The sequence below is a fragment of the Trichosurus vulpecula genome, chromosome 2 (genome assembly GCF_011100635.1).
Source record: "Trichosurus vulpecula isolate mTriVul1 chromosome 2, mTriVul1.pri, whole genome shotgun sequence".
Taxonomy (NCBI): Eukaryota; Metazoa; Chordata; class Mammalia; order Diprotodontia; family Phalangeridae; genus Trichosurus; species Trichosurus vulpecula.
In genome coordinates this window covers 89,509,154-89,523,590 of record NC_050574.1, presented here as the reverse complement: position 1 = coordinate 89,523,590, position 14,437 = coordinate 89,509,154, and the positions used below count along the sequence as shown (strand labels likewise).

Here is a 14,437-nt window from a genome sequence, read left to right as displayed (position 1 = left end):
ATACCTTTAAAAATAATTCAACAAATTCTAGAGCATCAGAACCCACAAAATGACAGCATGAAACAAATTTCCAACCTGAGACAACTTGGAAGGTCCCCAGGAAAAGTCTGTTGCAACAGAGTAAGAGTAGAATGCAATACAGTGAAGGTCACACCAACACAGCCCAAGCCTCAGCAAACCAGGAGCAGGCCTTGGGAGTGACTGAATCAGCAGCAGCAGCTGTGCTGGCTGCTTCTGGAACTCTTGGCCCACAGAAGGTAAAGAGGTCAAACAACTGCTCAAAAGGAGATTACAGGGATCTTTTGCTAACACTGAGGCTTTGCTTTGCTGTTTTGCTAATATTCAGTTCCAGGTCACAGTCCTGGATGGCAGTCCCAGGGTGAGAAGGAACACTACCATAGGAAATCTTGAGGGCCACAGTGGAGTGGGAACCCTCCTCACAGTTACAGGGTAGAAAAGAGTGCTTGTGGTAGTTCACAGACTAGAGCACAGGCCAGAAGAGTAGTAAAAACCTCTCTTTAGATCATACCACCTTGGAAGAACTGAAAACTCACAGGTGCCTAGAAGTATCCCTGAAAACAGCTGCACAAAACCCCTGAAGCTTGGGACAGTGTGCCTTTACCCTGGCAGCAGAGCCCTATTTTTAACAGAGTTACAAATCAACTAATAGGCTGGGAAAATGCGCAAACAATGAAAAAAAACTCTTGACTATTGCAAGTTACTATGGTGACAAGGAAGCTCAAAACACACTCTCAGAAGAAGACAACAAAGTTGAAGTTCCTACATCCAAAGTTTCCAAGAAAAATATGAATTGGTCCTAGATCATGGAAGAGCTCAAAAAGAATTTTGAAAGTCAAGTAAGAGAGGTAAAGAAAAATTGGGAAGAGAAATGACAGAGATGGAAGAAAATCATGAAAAAAGAGTCAACAGCTTGATAGAGGAGACACAGAAAAATATTGAAGAAAATAATGCCTTAAAAAACAGACCAGGCCAAATGGTAAAAGAGTTCCAAAAAAGAATGAGGAGAAAAATTCCTTTAAAAGCAGAATTGGCCAAATGGAAAAGGAAGTCCAAAAGCTCACTGAAAAAAAATAATTCCTTAAAACCTAGAATGGAGCAAATGGAAGCTAATGACTTTATGAGAGATCAAGAAACAATGAAACAAAAGCTAAAGAATGAAAAAAGAAGATAATGTGAAATATCTCACTGGAAAAACAATTGACTTGGAAAATAGACCCAGGAAAGATAACTTAAAAATTATTGGACTTCCTGAAAGCCATGATTTAAAAAAAAGCCTAGACATAATTTCTCAAGAAATTATCAAGGAAAACTGCCTTGATATTCTAGAACCAGAGGGGAAAATAGTAATTGAAAGAATCTACTGATCACCTCCTGAAAGACATCGGAAAATGAAAATTTCCATGAATGTTATAGCCAAATTCCAGAGTTCCAAGGTCAAGGATAAAATATTACAAGCAGCCAGAAAGAAACAATTCAAGTGTCATGGAGTAACAATCAGGATGACACGAGATTTAGCAGCTTCTACATTAAAGAATCAGAGGCCTTGTAATATTCCAAGGGGATATTCCAGAGGGCAAAAGAGCTAGGATTACAAGAAAAAATCACCTCTCCAACAAAACTGAGTATAATCCTTCAAGGGAAAAATGGATATGCAATGAGATAGTGTACTTTCAACCATTCTTGATGAAAAGACCAGAGCTGAGTAGAAAATTTGCCCTTCAAATACAAGACTCAAGAGAAGCAGAAAAAGATAAATAGGAAAGGGAAAGCATGAGGGACTTAATAATTTTAAACTATTTACATTCTTACATGGGAAGATTATATTTGTAACTCTTAAGACCTTTCTCATTATTAAGAGTATATACAGACGGAAGGCACAGGCATGAGTTGAATATGAAGGGATGATATTTTTTTAAAAATAAAATTAAAGGGTGAGAGAGAAATGTACCAAGAGAAAGAGAGAGGTAGAATGGGATAAATTATCTCACATAAAAAAGGCAAGAAAAAACTTTTACAATGGAGGGGAAGAGGGGGGAAGTGAGTGAACCTTAATCTCAACAGAATTGGCTCAGAAAGGGAATAACATACATGCTCAATTGGGTATAGAAATCTATCTTGCCCTACAGTAAAGTAGGAGTGGATGGGGATAAGAGAAGGGGGAAGTGATAGAAGGGAAAAGGTGATAGAAGGGGGAAGCGGTAGTCAGCTTTCACAACATGACTATTATGGATATATTTTGCATGACTACACACATGTAACCTATATTGAATTGTTTGTCTTCTCAATGCAGGGTGGGGAGAGAGAATTTGAAACTCAAAATTTTAAAAATGAATGTTAAAAAATGTTTTTACATGTAAATGGGGGAAAATAAAAATATAAATGAAAGCTAAAAAAATCTTAATTGGTTCCCCATTACTTCTAGGCTAAAATATAAATTCCTCAGAAAGGCATCTAAAGCCCTCCACATTGTGGGTCTAGTCTACCTTTCACTTCACACTACTCTGTGCATGGTAATGACAAGCAGCATAATGAGGTAAATAGAGAGTCAGCCTTGGATCCAGGAAGACTTGAGATACAGTCCTACTTCTGAAACAAACATACTGTGTGAACTTGGGCAAATGGAATCACCACCCAATTCTTTAGGCAACTCCAAGACTAAGTTGCAGAGAAGACATTGACCTGAATTGGTGATGGGAACTTCTTCATTCAGGAGTTCCCTATAGCAACAAATTTGGGTTCTGTCTCTACCCCCAAGTATGGTTTCCTGGAAACAGCACTGGGTTCAGAATCTGAAGATATGGCTTCAAGTCCAGATGTGCCATTTTGTAAACCAAGGAGAAGTCACTTAACCTCTGTTAGGTGAGCTCAGTTCCTCATCTCTAAAATAAGGAAATTGGACTAGATGAGCCCTAAGGTCCCCCACAGTTGAAGATCCTATGATCCCAATGATGAACTCTATTTTCTAGCCAAACTAGATTAATAACTATTTCTTGAATTCAGCAATATGTCTCCTCTGACCAACTAGATCTATTATCATTAGCATGTAAGCTCTTTTAGAGCAAGAATTCTCTTGCTTTTCTATTTGAATCTCTAATATTTAGCACACTGTTTTGCATTGAGAAAATCAAATTGATTCTGATTCCATTTTGTAATTGATTGCCTACACCATGTTTCTTTGTCTTTGAATTAAGTTCGGAAGTTCAGCTTTCCTCTCTGAGCTAAAGTGTTCCATAAATCTCCCAAAGTCAAAGAACTATATGATCTCTACACAGCTTACTGCCCATGTACCTTTAAGGGGTATCTGTTATCTCACCAACAACCCTTGCAAGATGCATATGAAGAACAGGAAGTCTGTTATCTCTGCAATGCCAGCTGTCCTTCAAGAAAGTCTGAACTGTTATCTCTGTCACTCTAACTAACCACACAAGAGGACACCACCAACCAGCTTTCCATAGCAACAATATGGAAAGAGGAGTTGTTGCTAGTCCTTCATTCTTGACTTCCATCCAATGATACTGTCTTTCACCATCTATGACACTTAAGACTTTGTAACCGATCATACTGCTTTGTGTTTCCTGTTCCTTGTTCTCTTGTACTTCCCAAGACTATATAAAGACTATTAAGTCCTATTTCATGGTCATTTGACCAACTTTTATTGGTAATTGCTAGCCTTGCCAACAAATTAAATGTGCTCGAAACTTTCTGATTCAGTCTACCTTAATTATTTAACATCGGAGTAGATAGATGGCGAAGTGAGTAGAGGACCGGCCCTGGAGTCAGGAGGACCTGAGTTCAAATCCGACCTCAGACACTTGACACATGTACTGGCTGTGTGACCTTGGGCAAGTCACTTAGCCCCAATTGCCCTGTCAAAAAAAAAAACAAAAATAAAAATTATCTAATGTAATAGTATATGGTATGCACTTGAGTGCTTATTCTTTCATTCATCCATTCTGATTGGCACGTTATACTCAACATCTCCAACAATCAAATCCTCTTCCACCAATCAGAAATCATCACTTTTCCCCAGAAAGCTGCTTTTCCTATTTTCTCTGTTACTATTCTCCAGGTCACATAGGACTTGATGACTATAAATAAGCAGTGACAAAGGTAAATGAAGAATCCAATAGGATGCCAAGGTTTTAAATTTGACTTCTTAGGAGGAAGATGACTACAAGGAAACTCTGAGACTGGAACTCAGGATAACAATAACGTTATCAAGACTAGGGGGGAACTAGAGGAGAAATCATGGTCTGAGGAGGATTCATGTTTCCATGTTAAAAAAATGTGAAATGTCTAAGGAACAAAGGGGTGGACATTATGAAGAAGTGATAACGTGTGGAACCAGGACAGAAGGTGGAAAGTTTTCTGCATGTATAGATGGTCAAAATCTATTAAGTGTGGCAGAAAAATCTGAACTAAGGACCTTTTACCTTCTTTCTACTGATTCTGAAACCCAAATAATTCCTTTATTTCTTAAAGCTCTCCTAACCTCACCCACACTAATTCTGAAACTAAAAGTAGATGCTTAGTTTCAGTTAAAAGGAAGCAAAGCCTTTCTCCTCACTCAGTATGGAATACAGGGCAGCTCTAAACTCCTTTTCTTCTTACTCCCTTTATAAAACTGATTCAATTCTTTGTGGCATCCTGATCACTTCCCAATATACAAGAGCCCTAGAGGACCTCTCCATAGAAAACAGGTTAGCAAAACCATAAAATATACTCTTTTCCATTAATGGCATAAGTGACATGTGCTTAGGGTTTTGTTTTTTTTTTTTGCTTCTTAATAGAAATGAAGAAGTATGTTTTAGCCTCAAAGGTGTAGAGGCAACACTAGTCATTGCTTTTCACCTGAAATCTATTGTGAAAGAAATGCTGCTCCATTTTCCCTTAATTTTCTTAATAGCATGAGCTTTTGTACAGGGTTTCCCAAAAGTCTTTTGGTTGAACCGGTACTTAGATTGCTAATACATTTGGAAATTATTGTGGTATAATTAATAAGATATTGGTCCTTGCACAACAAACTGCCTTCATGTTTCAAGAAGCTTTTGTTCCCTACCCCCCAAAAAAAGAGTCCCTCACTAAGGAGTCTCTCTTCTTGAGTTTCTCAAAAAAAAGAGAGGGGACTTTATTCCTTTTCTGCTAGGTTTGCTCACTTTGACTAACTCGCCAATCAACTTTTCCATTTTTTTAAAACTGGTGGTTTTAATAACTACTGTTAGGTAATACAACAGGCTCCCTTCATTCCTGTTACTTTAATTTCCTTTTTTTATTCTGGACTTAATAATTAACAAAGAAAACATTGCAGTGTAAAAAAGACCAAGAGTGTCAAATAAGAAACTAGAAACTTCTTTTATTTACAACTTGCTTTTACAAAAATATATTATACATATACATATATATACATATATGCATTAAAGAACAAGGTAGTAACTTGACTGTACTATATTTTGTGAATCTTCTTTACTTTTTTATTTTCTGCACATTTAAAAAAAATTGTTTTATTGGTGCTTCTTTTGATATTTATTCCTACCCTTTAACCCACCAACCCCACCCCACCCTGCCTATGTAGAAATCATCTGTTGCAACAAGCATTTATAGTCTGGCAAAAACAATTTAAAACTGGCTGTGGCTGAGAATGCAAATCTCATTCCGCATCTCAAGTCCAATATATTTCAGCCAAGAGGTAAGAGGTATATTTTATCAGTCTGTTTGTGCAAAATCTTTTTTTAAAAAATTTGTGTAATCAATATTGTCTATTTAATCTTCTCTGATCCTTTTTATTGATAGTTTAGTCATCAACTCTTCTTCTATCCATAGATCTGAAAGGCAATTTCTTCCTTGTTCCTCTAATTTGTTTATGATTTGACCTTAATGCCTAGGTATCTATTTGAAATTTATCTTGGTATATGGTTAAAGGTGTTGGTGTAAACCTAATTCCTACCAGACTACTGTCCAGTTTTCCTATCAGTTTTTGTCAAATAGTGAGTCCCTCTCTCTGGGTCTATACTTTCAGGGCTTTTAATACATATGACTATTATATTTTGTGAAAGAACTTTTATGTTTCTATCAATATATGTTTTTGTTGTTTTGTTGACTTGTGTGATTCATTACTGTAATTGTTTTCTTAAAGTTAAACTATCTTTACATTTCTGATATAAATCTAATTTTGGCAAATTGATTATTTTTTAATATATTACTATCTGCAGAGAAGAGTTCCCCCGTGGGAGGATATCCATGGAAATCCCTCAAAGTCTCTTACACAAGTTCCAGACACTTACCATTCTAGATATTTACCAATTAAGCTATCAAATAATTATTTTATAGAACTAGAACAACTAATAACTAAATTAGTCTGGAACAAAAAAAGGTGAAGGATAGCAAGGGAATCGATGAAAAAAATGTGAAGGAATTTGGTCTAGGCATAGCAGATCTCAAACTGTATTATAAAGCAGTAATTATCAAACCCATCTGGTACTGGCTAAGAAATAGGGTGGTAGATCAGTAGAATAAATTAAGGACACATTACATTATAGTAAATGACCATGATAAACCTGAAGATCCAGGCTTTTGGAAAAAAAAAAACTCATTATATGACAAAAACTTCTGGGAAAACTGGAAAACAGTAGGGTAGAAACTAGGTATAGATCAACATCTCATACAATATACCAATATAAGGTCAAAATAGGTACATGATTTGCACAGAAGGGGTGATACCATAAGCGAATTAGGAAAGCATGGAATAGTTTATCTGTCAGCTCTATGGATAAGTGAAGAATTTAGGACCAAGGAAAATATAGAGAATGTTACAAAATCCAAGGTTCCTTTCTATCCATGAATCCATCAAATTCTACCCACTCCTCACTCATTTAGTTACTACAAAAAAAGGACTCAACCTCTTTTGTGTCATGGATGTCATAAAAATGTTTCTAAATAGGTAAAATAAAACATACGAGATTACAAAGGAAACTAGTTATGTTGAAATAACAGTCATAAAAATATTATTAAAACAACTTCAGGCCCCCACGTTAAGAAACTCTTCTCTACAATGATTCTATCATCATTTCAGTGGCCTCCCCTTGAATGACCTCTCCTTATGTTTTTCATGAGCCTCAGATAAAAGTGAAGTTTTTAAAGGGGAAGTACTTGTTCATCAATTTTGCTCATTCCAATTATAAATGTGTTTCTAGACAACACTTCCTCCCCCAGAGAAGCAGGCAACAAGCATTTGTTAAGCACTTGCTATGTGCCAGACTCTGTGCTAAGTGCTGGCAACATAAACACAAGTAAAAAAGAAAGACAGGCCCTGCCTCTAGGAGCTTACATTCTAATGGAGAAACCCATCTCCCTACTCCATTGCTTGGATGAGCTTCAACTGTGATATTCTATTTTAAGAAATATGAATTCAATTGCTCTCCACTCTTCTCTTTCCCTCCTGTAAGTTACATTTATTTGATAATCCTTCTGAAAAGTTGTCCTTAAATGTTCTCTACTTGTTCTCTCAATGGCCATCAGATTAAGCAAGGGTTCTTGATAAACAATTATTTTGTCTAGACCTAGAAGCATGTAAACAATTATTAATGATTTGGGTTTTTATTGGTATTTAACCTGTTTATTTTCTTAAATTTCACTTTTCAAGGTGAAATCCTATATCATAGGCCTGACCATGTCACCCCACTCCCTCTCAACAATCTTCAGTGGCTCCCAATTACCACCATCATCAAATATAAAAACCCATTTGACATCTAAAGCCCTTGATAGCCTGTGCCACCCCACCTTTCCAGTCTTCTTACACCTGAAACTCCCCCAACCCCTCTCTGCCCCCCTACTCCCACCCCACACATGTGCCTTGTGATCCAGTGACACCAGTCTACATGCTGTTCCTCATCTCCCAACTCCAGGCATTTTCACTGACTGTGCCTCATGGCTGCAATGCTTTTTCCTCATGTCTGTCTCAGAGGTTGCCTAGCTTCCTTCAAGTTCTAACTAAAATTCAACCTTCTACAGGAAGGTTCCTGATCTCCCTTCATTCTACTTGATTATCTCTCTGTTGATTATCTCCAATTTAACCTATATATAGCTTCTCTGCACATGGTTATTTGTACATTGTCTCCCCTATCACTTAGCACCGTAGCTGACACAGAGCAAGCAGCTTAATAAATGTTTATTGAAGTTGTTACTTTCACTGCCCAAGAAGACACTGGGTGGCTGGGGCCTGGGGCTGGGGGAGCTCAGGGGCTCAGGGAGCTCAGGGGCTCAGAGAGCTCAGGGAGCAGGGGCTATGGAGGTGAACCAGGACCAAGCTGCAGCTGCTACAGAATTGATGAGAAAGTGTTTTGCTAAAATTCCACGGGTATTTCCTTTGGAAACAAAACATAATTTCATAGGGCAATAAATGAAGAGAGAAGAGAAAGCATACGGTGCATGTGAGGGCCCAGATGTGAAACTGTTATCTTCTGGTATTCATGAATTTATTGTAAAAAGGGAGCATACTTTAATATCAGGAACAATAAAAGCCATGTTAAGTGGCCTAGGTTAGTTTGTTGAAAATGAAACCTATAAGGTTAATTTTTAGAGAAATTCTATCATATGTTATCAAAAGTCTGCATGGACTTTACCCACAAATTTCACTACACTAACAGTTCTACAGAGATCCTTGAATTCCCAATTGCACCTATAGTTGCACTGGAATTGCTGATGCCTGCAAGCTTCCTAGAATCAGGGGTGGGGAACCTGGGGCCTTGAGGTCACATGTAGCCCTCTAGGTACTCAAGTGCAGCCATTTGACTGAATCCAAACTTCACAGAAAAAATCCCCTTAATGAAAGGATTTATTCTGTAAAAATTGTACTCAGTCAAAAGGCCACACCCAGGGATCTAGAGGGCCACATGGGGCCTCAAGGCCACAGATTCCCCACCCTGTCTAGATTGTTAAATAAAATAAATTATAACAAACTGCTAAACTTTTGGTATTTAATGCCCATAGCTTGATTAGTAACTTTTTTCCATATAAAAAGGGGTTGAAAGTCATAAAGTTCATTACAAAGCAGATAACTTCAGTCCCTTCTTTTACATAGCAATCAGAGTCTAAATTTGTTTTGTGACTTAAATAAAAAAAGGACATTTTCATTCAATGAGAAATAAACAAACATGCCAAAAGATGACTATCCCTTATCCTTTAGATGTGATTTTATATATTAGAACAAAGATTATAGTAAGCACCGAAAATTAGGCAAATATTACAGATTTATACTGGCTAAGTATTTTTAGGGGTTTTGTTTGGTTTTGGACAAGTAAGGGTTAACAAACCTACCATATCATAGCTGTCTAGCATTATTAGTTATACAACTATTTTGCATTGTTAACTTCTCTTTACAAATATGGATTGGCCAAAATATTATTTTTAATACCTCTTGAGTATGTAAAAATTCATCTTACGTGTCTTTTGATAAACTGCAGTCATGTCGTAGTATCAAAGTGTATCTGCTTATCTGTTTCTGTAGTACAACTTAAGTGGTATCTTTCTTTTAAGACCATAATGGAAAATTGTTAGGTATAGCTTTTGTAGTAGCAAATTTCTAAGAACTTTTGCCAAGCTGTCAATAAATAATTCCACATTAGATAGCTTTGGCTCTGAAAACGTAGGGGTACAATATCCTTTTTGAACAATCCAAAGTACTGTACTTACTCATCTAGCTAAGAAAGTTTCCTTTGCTGTTTACTTTTCACTTACTACACTAGTAAAAGCATTACTTAAATGTATTAAAATAAGATCATGGAAAAATTTACCCAACCTCCCTCCCACCCCCAAAAAGAGAAAAACCTAGAATTGAACCAAAAAAAAAAACCCAATCAAAATGATCTTTATGGGACTTAATACATGTTAAGAGCCTGGCATAATGTGCTTTAATGGTTTGTGGGTTCAGTTTTATTGATGATCAGATCATGTCTTCTTGGTATATAGTTCCTCTCTAGAGAACATTGCTGCTATTAAGACACAAAGCCTATACATAACAAGGGTAACACCCTTTCATGACTACCCCAGGCTTTTACTTAGTTAAAAGTAAATATTACTTTAACCTTAGGATTATGAAGGACAAATAAAAACTTTAGTCTGGGAATCTCATTCCTGGGAGTGGAGTCAAGAACATGAATGTTGAGTTTCAGTTTCCTACTTTTCAAATAGCAGAGAATTAATTATACAAAGGTAAATTTAAATGAGCTAGAGAAGGAAAGAGAAAACCATTTAGGCATCTTTACCAAGAAAATCCCAAATGGGTTCGCAAAGGGTCTGACACAACTATGTGATGTATAAAAAGTTCAAGAGACATAGTTTCCGGGTAATTCATCATTTTATTAATCATGCTAGCAGATAGTTAATAAAATGAGTCAGTACTACTCTCAAATGCCAAAAACCCTTCACGGAACCCACTCAGTGCTTATATGTCCTTGGAAGGGCGGATGTTCCCTAGGGCGGCAATCAACTCTGGTTAACAAGTAATGAGAGAATGAAGGTTATAATGAGAGATGAATCTATTCTAATGAGAGGGGAATGCGACTTTGATTTTGTGATTTACTTCTAGACCACCCCCAGCATTGGGCTATCTAGACAAAGGACCTGCCTCCTACCCAAGCCTGAGTAGAACACAATGGGCTGAATTCACCTTAGATTAAATTCTTTGTAAGTTTCTCCAGTTGGGTGGGGCAACAACTCCACCTGGATAAGATGGTCTAGGTGGGGTAAGTTTTTGGGCAAGGACAGAGATTTCCTTTAAAAAGGAAATAACCATGGATTTCCCCCAAAAATTGGTTATTTAATAATCATTTCTCTCAACTGAAATGACTCAACAATAGCAAATTTAAATACCGATGACTATATTCTTTTGGCTTACTCCCCAAATTACCAAGAAAAAAGAATTTATCAGCAAACCTAAACATTTTGCTCTTAATTTTGACTGAAAGCAGGCATTATAAGTGTTGTAGTAATTCTTTAAAACAAACTCTGCTTCATATACACAGTACTGAAGTATTTACTAATGTTTGCTTATTAAGTACAGGGATTTTTAATGCTAGATGGTGACAAAAATTATCAATTATTTAAGATATGATAACCTTATAGGTCAAGATGATAACAGAAACTACATTTCTGGTCTGTCCTAGCAGGTTAACTTTTTAACTCATGGCTACGTTTGAAACATCACAAAATACTAATGATATCCACAGTTTAATGTAGCTAGAATTCAGAAAAGGAGGGATTATGTATTTCCAAAGTGGTACTTCATGAAAAGAGAGAAAATATTAACTAAAAAATAAAATAAGGGGCAGCTAGGTGACACAGTGAATAGAGCACCAGCTCTGGAGTCAGGAGGACCTGAGTTCAAATATGACCTCAGACAGCTGACACTTACTAGGTGTGATCTTGGGCATGTCACTTAACCCTGATTGCCCTGCCTCCCCTCTCCAAAAAAAAAAAGAAAGATTTTGTATTACATATGTAGTCTGGCCTCATTTTCAAAACCATTAAATTCCCCAGTTCATGGTTTTTATTCTCACATCAGGCATTTTCAATCATATTCTCATAATACCCAGAACAATTAAATATTTCTTATTTGTTTAAGAGATTTTAATAGTTCATATCATATTCAAATCTGCAATTTTTTCTGAAATTGTTATTAGCTTGCTTTTGAAAATCCATTTAAAACCCTACTCTAGTCCCTTTTCTACATTATAGCACCTGCAATACATAGGATTCTACTACAAATAAAATCTTTTATAGAAAAAAAAGTTTATTGACTATGAAACTAAACATCAAATATCCTACTATCTTTGTTTTCTTCAAAAGAAATTTTACTCCCTTTTGCTGAAAGCCCATCTTTTTTCATTGATGGTCAAGTTGAATTTTGCTGGATTATTTAAGCAATCATTCAATCAACAAGCCTACTGTGTGATAGGCACTCAGAATACAAAGACAAAACTGAAGTGGTGACCTCAAGAAACTTACATTCTATCCCAGGAGAGAATAAGTTTGTGTGCGTGTGCTTATATACTTACATTTACATAGTTAGAAAAATTGATGCAGGATATTAAGAGAGGGGAGCATCTGCAACGGAGAGAGCGTGCAGGAACCATTTCATTTAGAAGGTGGTACATAAGCTGAGTCCTTTTTTTTAATGACCTAGGTAAAGAATCTTAGATAGAAGCAAACATCAGGCTTGTAGGAGTTGGTTTTTCCCTTGATCCTGCCTGAGCTGGCCAGGGTCTCAGGTACCCCATCCCACAGACTGCCCAATAGTCACTTTCCAGCAAGGCAGAGCGGTGCTTCTCCAGCAAGGCCAGTAGGCCTTCCAATCTATGCCACAGTAGGATATTCTGCTCATGTCACAGCACATCCCTTCAGTGGCCACTCTGAATGTGATATCTACCTTCATCCCTCTGTCAATGGAAATTGCCACTTTTCCCATTCTCACTGAGATGAGTGACTGTGGCAGATCTCTCTGGCCAGCTCCCTCTGTATGCTAAGAAGAGGTGCCCTCCTGGTTCTGGAGCACAGCATGATTCACCAGCCTGATGGCCTTTGCCTCCTCCTCATCCATATGCCATAAGGGTAAAGATAAGTTCATTGGCCAGGCCCATGTCCACACAGTGATTCAGGAACCAGTTTCTCTTGTACAGGGATAGAATCCTCAGGTTGTCTCTAAAGTCCCATGATGGCAGAGAAAATTTCCACCCTGAGGTCACAGGCCAGGTCCAGTTTGAGCCCCCTACCAGGATGCACTGTTAGACACAGCAAACATGGCATTCTGGTTCACTAGGCTCCTGAGCTTGAGCACAAAGGCAGGCACCTCAATTTCATTCATTTCATTCTTACTGATTTGCTCCCATTCCTTCATGTCAAAGACCCCCTTCACTGCCCCTTCTTAAAGTGAGTGCTTAGACACAACCAATGATCCAACAAACCACTCTGATATAGAGTCTATTCATCAGGTTCTCAGAAATACCTTCATGGTTTTCCCTGCACAGGGTCCACATCTAGATGTCCAGGGCCTAAGCACTGCCCCAGGAGGCCCAACCCCCTGCAAGCATGAAGACCACAGCCAGTGCCCTCCCCTAGGCCAGCATCCTCAGCAAGGCTACAGCAGTCTCTAGTCCTCTCTTCTTGTATAGGGACATTCTTATGGGCTGGAGCACCCTTGAGTGGATTCTCAAAGGAAACTAGGCATGCTGACAGATTGTGAGGGAAAAGGAGTATGGAAATTCTAGATATTGGGCACATGCAAAAGATGAGATAAGAAATAGTTTGTGCAAAGGCAGAGATAATAATAGACTCATGGATTAGGAACAATAAAAAGGTTGGTTTCATTAGACAGTAGACTGCATGAAGGGGAAGAATCTGTAAAAAGTTTTGGAGAGTAGGTTGGAGCTAGGATGTGAAGCGTTTTAAATGACAAATAGAAGTGTTTATATTGCATACTAAAGGCAATATGGAGCCATTAAAGTTTATGGAGTAATAAGAATAGTTAATAGCACTTTAAAGTTTGCAAAGCACTTTGCAAACATTTCAATTTATCCTCACAACATCCCTGAGAGGTAGGTGCTATTATTTTCCCCATTTTACAGATGAGAAAACTGAGGCCCATGAAGGGTAAGTGACTTGCCCAGCATGACACATGTAGCAAGTATGTGAGGCAGGATTTGGTCTCAGTTCTTCTTGATTTCAAGTGAAAGAAATTATTATTTCTCTCTTATATTAACAACCAATCAATGGGGGGACAGAGCAATCCAGATTTTTTTCCTTTCTATTTCCTCATTCACAGTCCAACCTCTCAAGGGCTTGTCTGACTGGGCCCAAAGAATTCACCCCACCCAAACTATCTTATCTAAGTGAAATTCTTATGCCATCATTGTTCATTGTTCATTGACTGGGTGAAGGATAGTTTCTTTTGTATAGATTGCCCCAGGTGTGAGTGGTCTGGCTTGAGATGAATCTCTCTTTGTCCATGAGTACCATGATCAAAGTCACATCCCCAGCTCCTTATTAAAACAAGCCCACCCTTATTATAATATTCATCGTCTCATTAACTGTTAACCAATCAGAGTTACCACCTGTTAGGAACATTTATTTTTCTAAGAGTGTATAAACACTGAATGGCCTCCATGATTCCCCTTTGGTTTATGAGAGAAAGCCAAATGACCATCATTTTATTAATTATCTACTAGCCATAATTAATAAAATTGATTACTAATTATCCAGAAATTATGTCTCTTGGACTTTTATTATGTCATACAAGTCCAGCTCTCAAAACCACTGTGTCACCTAGCTGCCTAAAGTAGGGAGGGTGACATAATTAAATAGGCATTTTTTAAAAATGACTTTGACAGCTGTGTAGAGAATATTTTGAAGTGGGACAAGATTTATG

General features: G+C 37.5%; 1 pseudogene; it reads left to right on the top strand.

Annotated features, from left to right (window-relative positions):
* The first annotated feature begins 8,416 nt into the window (after nucleotides 1-8,416).
* Nucleotides 8,417-13,166, top strand: LOC118836663 (annotated as a pseudogene).
* The last annotated feature ends 1,271 nt before the right edge of the window (nucleotides 13,167-14,437 follow it).